General features: G+C 42.3%; 1 long non-coding RNA gene across 1 annotated transcript in view; it reads right to left on the bottom strand.

The window, feature by feature from the left end:
• Positions 1 to 335: 335 nt before the first annotated feature.
• The window catches only part of LOC145859327 (uncharacterized), a 123,402-nt gene continuing 102,450 nt past the window's right edge, over positions 336 to 21,287 (bottom strand). The window contains exon 3 of the long non-coding RNA XR_014379529.1: positions 336 to 454. This is a non-coding gene — a long non-coding RNA (uncharacterized LOC145859327). The remainder of the gene's footprint in view (positions 455 to 21,287) is intronic.

Raw genomic sequence — 21,287 nt, 5'->3', positions numbered from 1 at the left:
AGAACATGGGCTGTTCTTACAGTGTTCTCCCTGTACACCAAATCAGAACCGTAGGATAAATAAAGGGGGCATATAAGCACACAATGAAAGTTCTTACAAAATTTGATGATTACATTTCTCTAAAACAGATTATAGCCTACATGTGCACCACCAAGTCAGAAGAATTGGCAAAATTAAGAGGAGTAAATATACCAAATTATTAGGGTGAGGCACATGGGCTACTAACAGTTTACTACACAACATGCACTTAGTATTACTTTCTTAGCTACAGAATACATATCTCCCTGGCATATTACATCATTTATGCAGCAGCATACAAGACATTTTTGGACTCACCTTGTTGTGTTGTGCTCACTTGAACAGGAAGGTGGCGCGGCGGTCCTTCGTGGGCAAATTTTGTCATCAAAGTCTGGCATTCTCTGGATTTATGGTGTTTTCAAGACAACTGGGAACTCTGAAAAAAACAAGGTCGAATCATGATGACGTCATTGATCTTCATGTTGTAGCTCTAAAAAGAGGCCAGAGTTCCCAACCTCCGAGTTGGATGACCGTTCAAAACGTATTTCCCAGTCAGAGCTCATTTTTCCAGAATTCCCAATTGTCTTGAACTTAATGAAGTCAAGTTTTTGCAGTTCCGAATTAACAGTTGTTTTGAGCGCGGCACAAATCATGCTTCGTTGACAGCATGGCCAATGTTGAATGTTTATCATCTTAAACTAGGAAAAGAGCCCCTTAATCCCTGATTCCTTTCAAACCACTCATTGTTGGATTTGCGATTTCCAACTTGTTGTGTAATGTTAATGTCCAATGGCCGATGAGCACCGATACTTTTTATCTATAATTTCTCTTCATTATTTATCATATGACAAGGATTAACTAGGATTTGCCAGTAGATTGCCGACTTGATTCATGATGATGACTGCTAGCTAAGATTTTGAAAGTATGATGCTCAGCAATACACAAATTGGCTTTCAGTAACTAACTAAATAATCGCACAGAATTACATAAACACACACACAGGATAGATTATGCATTGATAACTACATAATGCAACGAAAAGTCCCTAGTGGACTAACCTGATTTGACGACTTGTTACACAATGAAAGGGAGAGGGGGTGGAAGAGCAGGAGAAGGAGAGACAAAGGAATTCAACTATCGTACATACAGTTGAATAATACGCTCATCATAAATATGGATATTTAACACCCTAACAACCGCTCATTCGGATTTAGAAATGCAATGTTCATATTTACGCTTGTATGTCTTTGTTGTCTCGCTCTGTTGAAATCACTCGATCAGTCTGTGGAGAGTAGTTCGACAGAAATCTCTGGTTGTGTAAGTCTCTGGTTGTCCTCCAGAGGTCAAAATGTACTTAGTAATTGTGGTAGTAGGCTTTCTTTGTTCAGGAAGTGTTCGTTAGCCTGGATCCATCAGAGTACCACACAATGGTGGGAGGGAAATGTTCTTCCCATCTTGTCTTCGTTAGATTGGATCAATCAAAGGTACACACGCGGTGGTCCTCGGTCGAGTTTACAAGACTAAAGTACTTCAACAGCTGCAGACTGAATGTTCCGATGTAGTCTTTATCTTCTTAAAGAAGAAATAAAACTGGCCTTCTTTAGATTAGTTGAGTATCTGGAGCATCAGCATTTGTGGGTTCGATTACAGGCTCAAAATGGCCAGAAACAAATAACTTTCTTCTGAAACTCGTCAGTCTATTCTTGTTCTGAGAAATGAAGGCTCTTCCATGAGAGAAATTGCCAAGAAACTGAAGATCTCGTACAATGCTGTGTTCTACTCCCTTCACATAACAGAGCAAACTGGCTCTAACCTGAATAGAAAGAGGGGTGGGAGGCCCCGTTGCACAACTGAGCAAGAGGACAAGTACATTAGAGTGTCTAGTTTGAGAAACAGACGCCTCACAAGTCCTCAACTGGCAGCTTGTTTAAATTGTACCTGCAAAACACCAGTCTCAATGTCAACAGTGAAGAGGTGACTCCGGGATGCTGGCCTTCTAGGCAGAGTTGCAAAGAAAAAGCTTCTTTAATCAGGACAACAGTTTTCAGCTATGCCAACATAATTGCAAAAGGGTTTTCTTTTGAAAGGTAGTGTATATATTTGACATTGTTTGCAAACAGATATGTGACACGTATTAATGCCAAAATAACATGCAAAACAGGCAAGCCTAAAAATGTAACATTTTAAAACTAAATTTTAAACCACTATAAATCCACCCCACAGTGCCTTTTACATGTTAACCATTTAATGGACATGTAAACTCTGATTTTTGATTTATTAATAACTTCTTTTGACCAATAACTTAGCTTTTCTGAAAATAAGTTCACGTGTAATTTGGTTTGATGGTTTATGCGAAGAAGATTTTTCGCATATTTGAGCATATTAGCACCTACAGTCCCCAAATCCAGAACAAATTCAAGAATGTGTAAAGTATTATATAGAGCCCTTATTGCATGGAATTTCCTTCCATCTCATATTGCTCAAATAAACAGCAAACCTGGTTTAAAAAAATAGATAAAGCAACACCTTGCGGCACAACGCCTTTCCTCTATTTGACCTAGATAGTTTGTGTGTATGCATTGATATGTAGGCTACGTGTGCCTTTTAAAAGAATTGATGTAGTTCTGTCCTTGAGCTGTTCTTGTCTATCGATGTACTGTATTATGTCATTCTGTATTACAGTATGTTACATGTTTTGTGTGGACCCCAGCAAGAGTAGCTGCTGCTTTTGCAACAGCTAATGGGGATCGTAATAAAATACCAAAAAACAAAATACTTGTATAGTGTGGCCATCTTTGAATGCATCAACGTTATTTTCTCAAACTCTTTAGGCACTATTATGAGTAAAAATTTGGAATGAATCTGACTTGTAGTCCATGATAAGTTTATTTTAATTTTATTATGTTAAGCATTAGCGTTATATAGTCAATTGTTAAGTTTCCTTATTTTTTAAAGATATCAATGCCAAACTTAACATGGTTAATTATGTTAATGTATTTGATGACCCTAAAAGTTTGAAGTTTCAATAACTCATGCATCTCTTTTTTTGTAAGGGCTGTCTCTGTAGTGAGTGATACCAGCACACGCACACGCACACACACACGCGTGCACACACACACACACACACACACACACACACACACACACACACACACACACACGTGCTAAACCTGGATGCACCATTTACACCCCAGCCTACCCTCATTATACTTGATTCTAGTTACTAGATAAATAAAACATCTCAAATTAGCTCCTCACTTTAGCGTTAATTTATTTGAGGTATTTTCTGAACAGATTCTCACTTCTTTGTTTCTCCAGTTCAAGCACACATTGTTTACACACACATTTGTGGCGCCCAAATAAAAAATGGTAGTTGGAACTCCACAGCAAATAAGACGTGATTCTTGTTGCTAGGCTACTAGTTACAGTGCTTTTAGCTTGAGATCTGAGATCTTGGCTGATTTATTTTGATTATCCCATGATGTCAAGCAAAGAGGCAAGCACCCCCACAACATGATGCTGCCACCCCCGTGCTTCACGGTTGGGATGGTTCTATTTCTGTTTCATCAGACCAGAGGACATTTCTCTAAAAAGTACAATCTTTGTCCCCATGTGCAGTTGCAAACCGTAGTCTGGCATTTTTATGGCGGTTTTGGAGCAGTGGCTTCTTCTTTGCTGAGTGGCCTTTCAGGTTATGCCAATATAGGACTCGTTTTACAGTGGATGTAGATACTTTTGTATCTGTTTCCTCCAGCATCTTCATAAGGTCCTTTGCTGTTGTTCTGGGATTGATTTGCACTTTTCGCACCAAAGTACGTTCATCTCGAGGAGACAGAACGTGTCTCCTTCCTGAGAGGTATGATGGCTGCATGGTCCCATGGTGTTTATACTTGCGTACTATTGTTTGTACAGATGAACGTGGTACCTTCAGGCATTTGGAAATTACTCTCAAGGATGAACCGGACTTGTGGAGGTCTACAATTTGTTTTCTGAGGTCTTGGCTGATTTCTTTAGATTTTCCCATGATGTCAAGCAAAGAGGCACTGAGTTTGAAGGTAGACTTTGAAATACATCCACAGGTACACTCAAATTATGTCAATTAGGCTATCATAAGCTTCTACATCCATGACATCATTTTCTGCAATTTTCCAAGCTGTTTAAAGGCACAGTCAACTTAGTGTATGTAAACTTCTGACCCACTGGAATTGTGATACAGTGAATTATAAATGAAATAATCTGTCTGTAAACAATTGTCGGAAAAATGACTTGTGTCACGCACAAAGTAGATGTCCTAACCGACTTGCCAGAACTATAGTTTGTTAACAAGAAATTTGTGGAGTGGTTGAAAAACGAGTTTTAATGACTCCAACCTAAGTGTATGTGAACTTCCGACTTCAACTGTATGCATTGTATGTGCTGAGAAAATATACTTTGTAGGCCTACTGTCAGTTTTTGATATCATATAGAGAAAATAAGACACATGGGCCTATCTTAGGATATCTAATGAGTCAATATCCATACCAACGTCCATACAATGTATGATATCTGGAGGGAATCAAAAAATAACTTTTGCATAAAAAAAATAAGGATTTCATATTTGTCAAATTATTGAGCAGATGCTGAAAACTAAGAAACTCATCAGAAATCGTCCTTATTTTCAGCATATCAACAAGCATATCAAGATCCTCAAAGGGACTTCAGCCAGGAGAAGCATATCTGGAATCAACATAGCTTCATATCTTGAATGTGCTGAGGAAAAACAGATATGCAATATGTACAGTCAGTATTTGTCAACATGAAGAGAGAAAATAGGATGTCACATATCTCAGGATATTGAATTAGTCCATGTGTGATATTCAGAGTAATCCCAAAATCATATATGTCTAAAAGGCACATCTGGATTCAGAATTTGTCAGGTTGAAGCAAATCCACAAAACTCAAAATATGCAGTGGAAATGGTCTGTATTGTGCAGCATCTCAAAAATGTGTCATGTAAAGATATCCCCTTATATGGACCCTTTTCGCCCAGTGGCACTGCTTGTCGTCTCATTCACTGCCTCATCCTCACTGACAGGCAGACTGCATTAACATGACAAAGTACCAAGCCTCCTGTCACGTCGACAAGCGGCGCTGCGGTCGGAGGACAGGGAAACAGGTGTTTTCAGCAGCACGCCGTCAGTCAAATGTGGCGGCGGAGGAGGCTCTCTTTCTTATCTTATGTCCATTGAAATGTGAATGAATCTGTGATGTCTTGCTGTACCTTCAGTTATGTTTGCTCTTACAAAGAAGAATTTCTAGTATGCTTGCATTGAAGGTGTTACCTAAGGACATTTGCATGTCTAAAGCAGAAGACAACGCTACCTGCCAAATGGACACACTTGAAGTGATGCTGCTAGGCCCATGAACTGCTGGTCTGAAGATTGTCTACAGTGACTACAGTGCTGGCCGTCCAGTTTTTAACACTTTTGTCTGATGCAGAATCAGACAAGGGAACATTATGTAGGGAGGCCCCGCCCCGGAAGTGACTCTTCGAATCAACTGTTGTCATAGTAAAGCTGCCTTATCTCACCAACCCCCTCTTGTCACAACTCTGCGTAGCAGAGGGTCTGTTGTCTTTACATCATGTAGGTCTGATATCTGATTGGAGGTTAACTCAACAGTAATGCTATTGGTCAACAGATCAGATTTTGAAACCAAGCAACTCAGATTCTTATAAAAGGGGCTTAGCTTCATGGTCTGTTGTTCTCTCTCTTATCCGGTATCCTGTCCATTGGATAATGGTTGTAAGATATTTTTTACATTTCCTAGGCTTCTAGGCCTCAGGCCTAGCAGGCATCTCTTTGTTCATGCTTTGTCCTGTAAGTTAACTTTAGGATCTATATGCCTAGAATTGTGCTTTGTTAATGTCAGTATTGCCTTGTAACTTAAGCTTTATGCCTTGTATGTGAATCCATTAATTGAACAATGTTATAAAAAAATACTTGCTTTGATAGTCACGTCTCATGACCATTCCTTGATCTTAGTCAGCTAAACGCATAATACTTGATTGCACATGGTTTTACTGTAATATCAAATGGAGTCAGATAGTCAGGTTTATCAAATATTATTTAGCACTACAGCCTTGCAACAACCGTCCGCTTTATGAATGATTATCAAACCAACTGGAGGAAAGCACGGGGATGATCCAGCATATTCCTGACTTTGATGAAGTCTGATAGATAGATCTTTACTGATGTTTACACCATGTGGTTTAATCCAAGCCTGAAATCCTGACCTAATATACATGTGTTATATGGCATATGTGGCGAGTGAGTTTGAAAGGGTTCCATCTTTTCGAGTATATGTCTAGCAAGTCAATGGGTCGGAAGCCACGTCATTGCTGAAAAATGGGAAAGTCATGGTTCGAGTAGGAGAGCCACTTTCAAACTCTGTGGACCATTACAACACAATTGTATGAAGCATTCATGTCAACAAATTAGAGCGTTACAAATGTTCCTCGTCTGCTTTGACACAGTGACAATCTCATGCCAACTCTGACATGCAGGGGGAGACGGTTTCAATGGCATTATCCCGCAAGGCTTTTTGTGTCAAATTAAAGGGTCTAAGGGTCAATTCGAACTGTCATAATATTTTGCGACCCTTTGGAACCTAACCTCTCTCTCTCTCACTCTCAGGTGCACCATCTTTATCCTACACAATCTATTTTTAAGTATCAAACATAGGCGTGTAGTAGTGGTCTATTTAGTCCACTTATTTACAGCTTCCCTCAACAGTATACAATACATCACCATAACTATGTACATGAGCCAAGGTCTCCTGCGCACCACAAAACAGTGTTTGCCTGCTGAGCTAAAGCCTAGGTATTAACTCAGATGGTTTATACAGGTCTTCACATCTCAGTTCAATTCAGATGATATAAAGCCAAACTGCTTAGAGTGCTGACAAGTACAGTTGTCTTTTACTCACTTGTGGTAGGAACCTGCTAAAAAGTAAATGTGTACACTGAGTACTGTACACCAAACATTAGGAACACCTTCCAAATATTGATTTTTTTTCCCCCTGCCACGCTACAACGTTTCTCCAAGCAGGCAGTCACTGAGTCTGAGGTGCTAAAGGAGCTCCTTAAACTTGACCCCCCCCCCAAAAAAAAAATATCTGGGTCAGATGGTATAGATCCTTTCTTCTTTAAGGTTGCAGCCGCTATCATCGCCAAGCCTATGACCTTTTTAACCTGTCTATCCTCTCTGGGGAGGTTCCCATTGCTTGGAAGGCAGCCAGAGTACGTCCTTATTTAAAGGGGAAGTTCAAGCTGATCCTAACTGTTACAGGCCAATTTCTATTTTGCCCTGTTTAACAAAAGTGTTGGAAAAACTTGTCAATAATCAACTGACTGGCTTTCTTGATGTCTATAGTATTCTCTCTGGCATGCAATCTGGTTTCCGCTCAGGTTATGGATGTGTCACTGCAACCTTAAAGGTCCTAAATGATGTCACCATTGCCTTTAATTCTAAGCAATGGTGTGCTGCTATTTTTATTGACTTGGCCAGTCTCAGCCACTGCCGTCACCAAGGGAGTACCCCAAGGCTCGATCCTAGGCCCCACGCTCTTCTCAATTTACATCAACAACGTAGCTCAGGCAGTAGGAAGCTCTCACATCCATTTATATGCAGATGATACAGTCTTATACTCAACTGGCACCCTCCCCGGATTTTGTGTTAAAAGCTCTACAACAAAGCTTTCTTACTGTCCAACAAGCTTTCTCTGCCCTTGACCTTGTTCTGAACGCCTCCAAAACAAAGGTAATATGGTTTGGTAAGAAGAATGCCCCTCTCCCCACCGGTGTGATTACTACCTCTGAGGGTTTAGAGCTTGAGGTAGTCAACTCATACAAGTACTTGGGAGTATGGCTAGACTGTACACTGTCCTTCTCTCAGCACATATCAAAGCTGCAGGCTAAAGTTAAATCTAGACTTGGTTTCCTCTATTGTAGTCGTTCCTCTTTCACCCCAGCTGCCAAACTAACCCTGATTCAGATAACCATCCTACCCATGCTAGATTACGGAGATGTAATTTATAGATCGGCAGGTAAGGGTGCTCTCAAGAGGCGAGATGTTCTTTACCATTCGGCCATCAGATTTGCCACCAATGCTCCTTATAGGACACAACACTGCACTCTATACTCCTCTGTAAACTGGTCATTGCTGTATACCAATTGCAAGACCCACTGGTTGATGCTTATTTATAAAACCCTCTTAGGGTGGAGTGAGGCCTATCTGAGATACCTACTGCAGGCCTAATTCTCCACATACAACACCCATTCTGCCAGTCACATTCTGTTAAAGGTCCCCAAAGCACACACATCCCTGGGTCGCTCCTCTTTTCAGTTTGCTGCAGCTAGCGACTGGAACGAGCTGCAAAAAACACTCAAACTGGACAGTTTTATCTCTAATTCTTCATTCAAAGACTTAATTATGAACACTCTTACTGACAGTTGTGACTGCTTCGCGTGATGTATTGTTGTCTCTACCTTCTTTCCTTTGTGCTGTTGTCTGTGCCCAATAATGTTTGTACCATGTTTTGTGCTGCTACCATGTTGTACTGCTGCCATGTTGTGTTGCTACAATATTGTTGTCATGTGGTGTTGCTACCATGCTGTGTTGTCATGTGCTGCTGCCATGCTATGTTGTTGTCTTATAGGTCTCTCTTTATGTAGTGTTGTGGTGTCTCTCTTGTTGTGATGTGTGTTTTGTCCTATATATATTTTTTTTCCCAGCCCCCGTCCTTGCAGGAGGCCTTTTGCCTTTTGGTAGGCCATCATTGTAAATAAGAATTTGTTCTTAACTGACTTGCCTAGAACAGCCTCAATTCGTCGGGCATGGACTCTACAATGTGTCAAAAGTGTTCCATAGGGATGCTGGCCCATGTTGACTCCAATACTTCCCACAGTTGTGTCAAGTTGGCTGGATGTCCTTTTGGTGGTGGACCGTTCTTGATACACATGGGAAACTGTAAAAAAAAAAAATCCTTCTTTAACCTGCCTCCTCATCTTAATCTACACTGAATTAAGTGGATTTAACAAGTGACATCAATAAGGGATCATAGCTTTCACCTGGATTCACCTGGTCAGTCTATGTAATGGAAAGAGCAGGTGTTCTTAATGTTTTGTATACTCAGTGTATGTGTGTTGAATATGTATAATGTCAAAGTCTAATTAAGTATTTTGAAATTCTTACAAATTAATTAAAAATGAAAATCTGAAATGTTTAGAGTATTTAAGTATTCAACCCCTTTGTTATGGCAAGCCTAAATAAGTTTGTGAGTCAAAATATGCTTAGCAACGAACATAATAAGTTGCATGGACTCACTCTGTGTACAATAATAGTGTTTAACATGATTTTTCTATGATTACCTCATCTGTAAATAAAAAAAGGTGACAGTGAATATCCCTTTGAGCATGGTGAAGTTATTAATTACTCTTTGGATGGTGTATCAAAACACTCAGTCACTACAAAGATATAGGCGTCCTTCCTAACTCAGTTGCCACAGAGGAAGGAAACAACTCAGGGATTTCACCATGAGGCCAATGGTGACTTTAAAACAGTTACAGAATTTATTGCCTGAGGATGGATCAACAATATTGTAGTTCACAATACTAATCTAATTGATAGAGTGAAAAGAAGGAAGCCTGTACAGAATAAAAATATTCCAAAACATTTGCAACAAGGCACTAAAGTAATACTGCAAAAATAAACATGTTTGGGGCAAATCCAATGCAACACATTACTGAGTACCACTCTCCATACTTTCAAGTGTAGTGGTGGCTGCATCATGTTTACATTTACATTTTAGTCATTTAGCCGACGCTCTTATCCAGAGCGACTTACAAATTGGTTATGGGCATGCTTGTAATTGTTAAGGAGTGATGTCCAGAAACAACCCCTAGCCCCTACCCCTAGACACCTATGGAGATCTGAGAGGATTGGACAGGTGTAACTGATGGAGACCGCTCTTCTCTGTGCACAATGCATCAAAGGTTCCATGATGCAACCTTCTCTGCGGCACAGCCAATCACTTTCTATACAACAAGGCCAGTCAACCAGCATAGCCACACCCACAACATCCATCAAGTGCACATTCAAATCATCATCAAATTGAGTGTACTGACCTTTTCACTATGGAGGAGGCCCTATTTATTGCATATATATTCCATCCTTGGATGCCAAGGCTGTTGTATTGTGAAAGCTGCCTCTTAGCTTGGATGGATCAATCTGTCCCAAATGTCACCCTACTCCCTATGTAGTGCACTACCTCTGCAATACATAGGGAATAGGGTGTCATTTGTGATGCAGCCTATACATGCCCCCACAAGTGCCTCCTCAATGGGAAACAAACAATTAGCCTTTCAGCGTCCCACTGAGTAGCTTCTAGGGTAAATCGATGTGAAGAACATTCATCATCCTGTATCATATTGTGTCAACTTGTGTTTTTATGAGCTGTATTGTATGTCTTTCGCTTACTGGCAATGTTGTTGCATCGTTAGGAGTGTTTCTGTCAAGAGAGGGAAACGTGTTTTTTATAGTCCGAAATCTTGAGTGTGTTTGGTGTATTTAGCTCATGCGGGGAAACCTTGGGCTGTGTGTGCTCTGTCTAAAGGCTATGGGTAACATTTGTGTCACACAAAAGAGCACAACAAATACCGTAAAACGTAATTATCTGGAGTGCAATGATTTTAAACCTTTCTAAACAACATGTGTAATAATACTGTTTCTACATACAGTAGTTGTGGGTTCGATTCCCATGGGGGGCCAGTACAAAAAAAAGATGCATGAAATGAAATGTATGCATTCACTACTGTAAGTCGCTCTGGATAAGAGCGTCTGCTAAATGACTAAAATGTAAAAAAAATCTTACACAGCATACAACACTTACCAAAAATACTTGAATGGTTACCTAACAAATCCAATGCATCTTCTATGGACAAAAATGGTCACATACATAATGATAATAATGTATGGATCACAATAACATATGGTCACAAATAATGCAGTAGCATGCATTTCCTGTTTGAGATTCCATGGTTCCATAGTTTGACGTGGAATGTGACAACGGAGCATTAAAGTCTCTGAATTACGTCTTTAATTTACATTCTCCAAACCAATTGTGCTATTTTGTTAGTTTTTTTTGCGTTTTGTGGAACTTCACTTTTAACATATTTTGAACATAATTGTTGCTGCTGCTGTCTCTTATGACCGAAAATAACTTCTGGACATCACAACAGCGATTACTCACCGCAGACTGGAATAAACTTTTTCCTTTAACGAGTCCGACAAGAAGGATATACTGCTTTCACTGGAACAGGCCCAGATTCCTGTAATTTGCTTGAAGAAAAGACGGAGGAAAAGGGGCCGCAGATCGGGCTGCCTTCTGAGAATCCGTAGGCGACTGAGTAAACTCCCACTGCCATCCGTTCTTCTTGCTAACGTGCAATCATTGGAAAATAAAATTGATGACTTACGATTAAGATTATCCTACCAATGGGACATTAAAAACTGTAATATCTTATGTTTCACCGAGACGTGGCTGAACGCTGATATGAATAATATAGAGCTGGTGGGATTTTCCATGTACCGGCAAAACAGAGACGCTACGTCTCGTAAGACGAGGGATGGGGGTGTGTGTCTATTTGTCAATAACAGCTGGTACGCGATGTCTAATATTAAAGAAGTCTCGAGGTATTGCTCGCCTGAGGTAGTGTACCTTATGATAAGCTGTAGACCACAGTATTTACCAAGAGAGTTCTCATCCATATTATTCGTAGCCATCTATTTACCACCACAGAACGAGGTTGGCACTAAGACCACTCTCAACCAACTCTATAAGGCCATAAACAAAGAAGAAAATGCTCATCCAGAATCGGCGCTCCTAGTGGCCGGGGACTTTAATGCAGGCAAACTCAAATCAGTTTTACAAAATTTTTACCAGCATGTCACATGTGCAACCAGAGGAAAATAAATCCTAGACCACCTTTACTCCACACACAGAGATGCATACAAAGCTCTCCCCCACCCTCCATTTGGCAAATCTGATCATAATTCTATCCTCCTGATTCCTGCTGACAAGCAACAACTAAAGCAGGAAGTACCAATACGGAAGTGGTCAGATGATGCGGATGCTACACTACAGGACTGTTTTGCTAGCACAGACTGGAATATGTTCCGGGATTCATCCAATGGCATTGAGGAGTACACCACCTCAGTCATCGACTTCATCAATAAGTGCATCAACGACGTTGTCCCCACAGTGACCGTAGGTACATATCCCAACCAGAAGCCATGGATTACAGGCAACATCCGCATCGAGCTAAAGGCTAGAGCTGCTGCTTTCAAGGAGCGGGAGACTAATCTGGACACTTATAAGATATAACGCTATGCCCTCAGATGAATCATCAAACAAGCATTGCGTCAATACAGGATTAAAATTGAATCGTACTACACCGGCTCTGACGCTCGTCAGATGTGGGAGAGCTTGAAAACTATTATGGACTACAAAGGGAAACCCAGACGCGAGCAGCCCAGTGACGCGACCCTACCAGACAAGCTAAATGCCTTTTTTGCTTGCTTCGAGGCAAGCAACACTGAAGCATGCACGAGAGCACCAGCTGTTCTGGATGACTGTGTGATAACGCTCTGCGTAGCCGATGTGAACAAAACCTTTAAACAGGTCAACATTCACAAAGCCGCTGGGCCAGAAGGATTACCAGGACGTGTACTCAAAGCATGTGCGGACCAACTGTCAAGTGTCTTCACTGACATGTTCAACCTATGTGACACCTATGTGATAATGCTGTTCATTGACTACAGCTCAGCGTTCAACACCATAGTGCCCACAAAGCTCATCACTAAGCTAAGGACTCTGGGACTAAACACCTCCCTCTGCAACTGGATCCTGGACTTCCTGACGGGCCGCCACCAGGTGGTAAGAGTAGGCAACAACACATCTGCCACGCTGATCCTTAACACTGGGGGCCCTCAGGGGTGTGTACTTAGTCCCCTCCTGTACTCCCTGTTCACCCACGACTGAGTGGCCAAACACGACTCCAACACCATCATTAAGCTTGCTGACGACACAACAGTGGTAGGCCTGATCACTGACAACGATGAGACGGCCTATAGGGAGGAGGTCAGAGAACTGGCAGTGTGGTGCCAGGACAACAACTTATCCCTCAATGTGAGCAAGACAAAGGAGCTGATCGTGGACTACAGGAAAAGAGGCCCCCATTAACATTGATGGAGCTGTAGTGGAGCGGGTCGAGAGTTTCAAGTTCCTTGATAGTTCCAATGAACTATCATGGTCCAAACATACCAAGACAGTCGTGAAGAGGGCACAACAAAACCTTTTCCCCCTCAGGTGACTGAAAAGATTTGGCATGGGTCCCCAGGTCCTCAAAAGGTTCTACAGCTGCACCATCGAGAGCTTCCGGACTGGTTGCATCACCGCCTGGTATGACAACTGCTCGGTAAGGCGCTACAGAGGGTAGTGCGTACAGCCCAGTACATCACTCGAGCCAAACTTCCTGCCATTCAGGACCTATATAATAGGCTGTGTCAGAGGAAAGCCCATAAAATTGTCAGAGACTCCAGTCACCTAAGTTATAGACTGTTTTCTCTGCTACTGCACTGCAAGCGGTGCCGAAGCGCCAAGTCTAGGACCAAAAGGTTCCTCAACAGCTTCTACCCCCAAGCCATAAGACTGCTGAACAATTAATAAAATCACCAGCGGACTATTTACATTGACCCCCCCTCCCTTTTGTACACTGCTGCTACTCGTTGTTTATTATGTATGCATAGTCACTTCACCCCTACCTACATGTACAAATTACCTCAACTAACCTGTACCCCTGCACACTGACTTGGTACCGGTACCCCCTGTATATAGCCTCGTTATTGTTATTCTTATTGTGTTACTTTTTATTATTATTTTTTACTTTAGTCTATTTGGTAAATATTTTCTTAACTCTTCTTGAACTGCACTGGTGGTTAAGGGCTTGTAGGTAAGCATTTCACGGTAAGGTCTACACTTTTCGGCGCATGTGACAAATAAAGCTTAATTTGATTTGATTTGATTTAGAACACTGCTTTTCACCAGGGCCCATTGTAAAAACTAGTGCAATCTATAGGGAATAGGGTTCAATTTGATACGCAGACATCTTCTCTTCCTGGAAAAGCCTCTGTGACAAAGATGTAAGCTTCTCATTGGTTTTGGATTTGTTTGAGTGAGACAGGCTAGTGTAATAATGTTAAAGTGGTTAAGCCCCTCGGGCATCCTTAAAGCTCTTTGAAAAGCTGGGGAGGGAGGGAGAGAGTGAGGGAGAGAGAGAGAGGGAGAAAGAGGGAGGGAGGGAGTGAGAGAGACAGAGAGAGAGAGACAGAGAGACTGCGAGAGAGAGATATGGGTCCAGGACATGCTGTCCTAAAAACATCATGGAGAAGAACTAGTTCAGGATTTGGACCAGATCTCTTCTCCTCGTTGTGTTCACATTAGCCATCTGGTGTCTCTGACTGTAGAGTACACATTTAGCTGTCGGCCTCCAACTCATACATACTGTATATGGGTCTTTCTATAAATAAAGGGGCCAATGTGTCAGGGTTGACATTTAAAAATGGTTTGATACACATTTAAATATGATTTTCTTGCAGCTTCACATCTGTAGTTACAGGGAAACAAGTCTAGCTAGGCACAATGAGAACATAACTCCACCTAGCAACAACACAACATCTACATGTCATTCAAAATGTCACTTGAAACATGGACACCGCTTCCTCTGTCCATGTTTCCTCCACTCCTTGCCTCTCCTTGAAAGTGCATTGGACCCCAGGGAAGGAACCTTCACTCCTCTCCCCCAATGTGCTTTGAGATGGAGGTGAGGAATGGAGGAAGAAAGAGGAGAATCTCAATTGCATTTCCTTGATTCCTCACATTCCCTTTCCTCACCTCCTTCTCAAAACCCATTGGATAAGAAGGTGAGAGGGGAGCGACTTCTGACATTCTCATCCAATGGGTTCTGAGAAGAACACGAGGAGAGAGGATGCGACGAATCAAGGAAATGCAATTGAGATTCTCCCAAGGACTGAGAGGGATTGATGGGTGCTGAGATATAGAGAGCTCCACTTTACCCTCTGATACTAGGCTTGGTGGAATTTTGGCGGTATTGCTCTGACATGATTCGATTTGGCCACGCTGCCTGACACTGGCTTACAATCTGAGGTAAAGGTCACAGGGAGGGTGTGTGTGTGTGTGTGTGTGTGTGTGTGTGTGTGGTGTGTGTGTGTGTGTGTGTGTGTGTGTGTGTGTGTGTGTGTGTGTGTGTGTGTGTGTGTGTGTGTGTGTGTGTGTGTGTGTGTGTGGGCTGCGTGTTTTTCATAGGTGTTAATACATGATTACAATGGAAGCCTCTCTCATGGAAATTCAGTTGAGTGTGGTGTAGGGTTTAATATTTTCCCAGTATTTTACAAATGTTCCATCCCGAGAATAAACCACTTTTCTCCCGGGTAAACTGGAGAAATTTCCTGCCCATACCGGAAGTGTCATTCAAAAGCATTATAAAGCACATAAATATACCTGGATTTGATTAGAGCTTTGATCAGCATGAAAATTCAAACCCCGATTCTACCTGAGCCAGATGAGCCATATATTAAATACATTTTAGGAGCCCTACATTAAAAGACATTTAATGAGCCCAAGCCCAAAAAAGCCCAAATGATTGTCCATAGATGTAGCTAGCTATTTGGTCTCTTGAGTAAACAAATGAAACTAGCTTCTGTAGGCAAATCGTTTTGAGTGTGAACTGTTTTACTGTACTGTATTGCATTATACTGTATTACATGGACTGGAATTGCGCACGTCATACAAACCAGGAGAAAGAAGAAGAGAACATGTGATTCTGGTGCAGCACATGCGGCCTACAAAGTTAAAAGTATAGGCTAGCAAATTTTATTTTAAATTTTAAATATAATAGGGCCTATTTGTATAATTAGTGGGCTGATAATGGCACATCAACACCATTATCACAGAAACCCAAGACCCACTCCAATTTGCATACCGCACCACCAGATCCACAGCTGATGCAATCTCTATTGCGCTTCACACTGCCCTTTCACACCTGGACAAAAGGAACACCTATGTGGGAATGCTACTCATTGACTACAGCTCAGTGTTCAACACCATAGTTCCCTCAAAGCTCATCACTAAGCTAAGGACTCTGGGACTAAACACCTCCCTCTGCAACTGGATCCTGGACTTCCTGATGGGCCGCCCCCAGGTGGTAAGGGTAGGCAACAACATACCTGCCACGATGATCCTCAACACGGGGGCCCCTCAGGGGTGCATGCTCAGTCCCCTACTCCCTGTTCACCTGTACTCCCTGTTCACTCATGACTGCACGGCCAGGCACGACTCCAACACCATCATTAAGGTTGCCGATGACACAACAGTGGGAGGCCTGATCACCGACAACGACGAGACAGTCTATAGGAAGGAGGTCAGAGACCTGACCGTGTGGTGGAAGGATAACAACCTCCCCCTGAACGTGATCAAGACAAAAGAGATGATTGTGGACTACAGGAACAGGAGGACTAAGCACGCCCCCATTCTCATCGACGTAGTGGATCAGGTTGAGAGCTTCAAGTCCTTTGGCGTCCACATCACCAACAAACTAACATAGTCCAAGCACACCAAGACTGTCATGAAGAGGGCACGACAAATCCTATTCCCCCTCAAGAGACTGAAAAGATTTGGCATGAGTCCTCAGATCCTCAAAAGGCTCTACAGCTGCACCATCTAGAGCATCCTGATGGGTTGCATCACTGCCTGGTATGGCAACTGCTCGGCCTCCGACCTCATGGCCCAGTACATCATTGGGGCCAAGCTTCCTGCCATCCAGGACCTCTATACCAGGCGTTGTCAGAGGAAGGCCCTAAAAATTGTCAAAGACTCCAGCCTCCCTAGTCATAGACTGTTCTCTCTGCTACCGCACACCAAGCGGTACCAGAGCGGCAAGTCTAGGTCCAAGAGGCTTCTAAACAGCTTCTACCCCCAAGCCATAAGACTCCTGAACATCTAATCAAATGGCTACCCAGACTATTTGCATTTCCCTCCCCACCCCCCCTTTTACGCTGCTGCTACTCTCTGTTATTATGTACGCATAATCACTTTAATAACTCTACCTACATGTACATATTACCTCAATTACCTCGACTAACCGGTGCCCCCGCACATTGACTCTGTACCGGTACCCCCTGTAAATAGCCTCGCTGTTGTTATTTTACTGCTGCTCTTTATTTATTTGAAAAAATGATGTCTGACAAGCTATTCTAGTCTAGCTTTTCCTGCATGGGACTCCAAGAGCTAAGGAGCGTTTTTTTAAGGAGAGGTGCTTACAGACTGCTTAAGAGATAGAGGCTTTAGTCTAGAAGCTTATTATGCATAACCCCTCATTAAATAGCAAATTATATGGATCATTCCGCATTGAATGTATTACCTGAAAGAGGTAGGCTTGGACATCTATATATAGGGCTATATATAAATCTAGAACAGGATTGTCTATTTTGGATGCAATTTGAATGAAGTTGATGGAAAGAGAGAAAGACTGCCAGACAGTGCTCGCGCGTGCACTGATTTGAAGCAAGGATATTCGAATAATAGGCTGTTTTAAAACTCTGGAGCTGCAGTAAAAAAAAAAGATATATATTTTCAATTAAAAAACAAGGTGACCCCCGAAAGCCATACTGAGATGGGTAAATTAGACACTCATTCTGTCTTTATATTAATGTAGCATTGGCTACGCCGCAACAAATGTAGGCCTACCTATCACAAGAAAAAAGTTACCATGATGAGACAGATGATAGGTCTACATCAGTGGAAGCTGTTGAGGAGAGAACGGCTCATAATAATGGCTGGAATGGAGTGTAATAGATGGAATGGAGTGAACGGAATGGTATCAAACCCATGAAAACCATGTTTTTGATACCATTCCATTTACTCCATTCCAGCCATTATTATGAGCCGTTCTCTCCTCAGCAGCCTCCACTGGTTTCCATGCATTGTGAACAGTGCAGTTGGCTGAGATGGGCTGTCTGTCCCCACCCTGAGCGTTGATTCATCACGCAGAAACCGTAGAGAAGCCCGATTTAGACATTGTATATAATTTAACAGTTCCATTTCACGCCATGCTGTTCATATGAATAAATTATTATAATTTACCGGTTTCTCTCAGTTATTTATCCCGGGAAAAGGGAGTGGTTTTGGGCGGTAAATCTCGGTAACCGGGTTCCCGCCATTCAACCCTAGTGTGGTGTACTGCAGGGCAGCCTGTGTGTCTATGTACGTTGACGACTCAACAGTATACACGTCGGCTGCAACAGTAAAATAAATAATTAAGACACTTAACATAGAGCTCCAGTCAGTTTTTAGAACGGGTAACTAGCAATAGGCTGGTGCTAAATATCTCAGAAACTAAAAGCATAATTTATGGGACAAATCACTTGCTCAACACCAAACCTTGTTTAGATCTGTTATTGAATAATGTGGCTATTGAGCAGTTTGAGGAGACTAAACTGCTGTGTGTAACCATAGATAGCAAGCTGTCATTGTCAAAACATATAGACTCAAAGGTTGTTAAAATGGGTATAGGTCTACCCATGATAGGGCGTTGCTCTGCCTTCTTGACATCTCAGTCGACCAGACAGGTCCTACAGGCCTTAGTTTTGTCGCACCTGGACGACTGCCCAGCTGTGTGGTCATGTGTGGCAAAGAAGGACATAGGTAAATTGCAGTTGGTCCAAAACAAAGCAGCGCGTTTCGCACTTAGATGTACACGGAGGGAAAGGGTCAGTAACATGCATGTCAGTCTCTGCTGGCTCAAAGTTGAGGTGAGATTGACTGCATCACTATTGGTCTTTGTGCAAGGTATTGATGTGTTGAAGGTACTGAACTGTCTGTTCAAGCAGTTGGCACACATTTCGGACACTCATCGATACAACACAAGACATGCAACCGGAGGGTCCCTTCACAGTTCCGAGGTCCACAACAGAAGCTGGGAAACGCACAGTATGAAATAGAGCCTTGACTACATGGAACTCACCTTACTGCACAAAGAGGACTGTGAAGAGACAGCCATTTTATATATTTTGTATTGTAATTTCCACTGTACTATGTATTAGACCTAGATATTGTGTGTATGTTCTGTACTGATATGTAGGCTATGTGTGACGTTTTAAATGTATGTATTTCAGTCCTTCAGTAATAATGTTCTGTATTATGTATTATGTCATGTTTCATGTGGATCCCAGGAAGAGTAGCTGGTGCTTTTTCAGTGGCTAATGGGGATCCTAATAAATACCAAATACCAAATGTGGGTGTCTGTGTGTGTGTGTGTGTGTGTGTGTGTGTGTGTGTGTGTGTGTGTGTGTGTGTGTATATGCAGTACATGTTTGTGTGTGTGTGTATAAGTCTGTGTATACACTGAGTGTACAAAAATTAGGAACACCATGACATAGACTGACCAGGTGAATCCAGGTGAAAGCTATGATCCCTTATTGATGTCACTTGTTAAACCCACTTTAAGCCTTGAGACAATTGAGACATGGAGTGTGCATGTGTGCCATTCAGACGGTGAATGGGCATGACAAAATATTTAAGTGCCTTTGAACTGGGTATGCTAGTAGGTGCCAGGCGCACTGGTTTGAATGTGTCAAGAACTGCAACGCTGCTGGGTTTTTCACGCTCAACAGTTTCCCTTGTGTAACAAGAATGGTCCACCACCCAACTTGACACATCTGTGGGACACATTTGACACCTTGTAGAGTCCATGCTTGGACGAATTGAGGCTGTTCTGAGGGCAACAATGTTGCAACTCAATATTAGAAAGGTGTTCCTTATGTTCTCAGTGTACAGTGGGGGGAAAAAGTATTTGATCCCCTGCTGATTTTGTACGTTTGCCCACTGACAAAGAAAGGATCAGTCTATAATTTTAATGGTAGGTTTATTTGAACAGTTAAAGTCAGAATAACAACAAAAATATCCAGAAAAACACATGTAAAAAATGTTACAAATTTATTTGCATTTTAATGAGGGAAATAAGTATTTGACCCCCTCTCAATCAGAAAGATTTCTGGCTCCCAGGTGTCTTTTATACAGGTAACGAGCTGAGATTAGGAGCACACTCTTAAAGGGAGTGCTCCTAACCGCAGCTTGTTACCTGTAAAAAAGACACCTGTCCACAGAAGCAATCAATCAATCAGATTCCAAACTCTCCACCATGGCCAATACCTAAGAGCTCTCCAAGGATGTCAGAGACAAGATTGTAGACCTACACAAGGCTGGACTGGGCTACAAGACCATCGCCAAGCAGCTTGGTGAGAAGGTGACAACATTTGGTGTGATTATTCGCAAATGAAAGAAACACAAAAGAACTGTCAATATCCCTCGGCCTGGGGCTCCACGCAAGATCTCACCTCGTGGAGTTGCAATGATCATGAGAACGGTGAGGAATCAGCCCAGAACTACACGAGAGGATCTTGTCAATGATCACAAGGCAGCTGGGACCATAGTCACCAAGAAAACAATTGGTAACACACTACGCCATGAAGGACTGAAATCCTGCAGCGCCCGCAAGGTCCCCCTGCTCAAGAATACATATACATACCCGTCTGAAGTTTGCCAATGAACATCTGAATGACTCAGAGGACAACTGGTGAAAGTGTTGTGGTCAGATGAGACCAAAATAGAGCTCTTTGACATCAACTCAACTCGTCGTTTTTGGAGGAGGAATGCTGCCTATGACCCCAAGAACACCATCTCCACCGTCAAACATGGAGGTGGAAACATTATGCTTTGGGTGTGTTTTTCTGCTAAGGGGACAGGACAACTTCACCGCATCAAAGGGACGATGGATGGGGCCATGTACCGTCAAATCTTGGGTGAGAACCTCCTTCCCTCAGCCAGGGCATTGAAAATGGGTCGTGGATGGGTATTCCAGCATAACAATGACCCAAAACACACGGCCAAGGCAACAAAGGAGTGACTCAAGAAGAAGCACATTAAGGTCCTGGAGTGGCCTAGCCAGTCTCCAGACCTTAATCCCATAGAAAATCTGTGGAGGGAGCTGAAGGTTCGAGTTGCCAAACGTCAGCCTCGAAACCTTAATGACTTGGAGAAGATCTGCAAAGAGGAGTGGGACAAAATCCCTCCTGAGATGTGTGCAAACCTGGTGG

This window comes from Salmo salar, chromosome 12, assembly GCF_965601325.2.
Source record: "Salmo salar chromosome 12, fSalSal1, whole genome shotgun sequence".
NCBI classification, from domain to species: domain Eukaryota; kingdom Metazoa; phylum Chordata; class Actinopteri; order Salmoniformes; family Salmonidae; genus Salmo; species Salmo salar.
The sequence above is the reverse complement of the archived record's forward strand: the minus strand, read 5'-3'. Positions and strand labels throughout refer to the sequence as shown.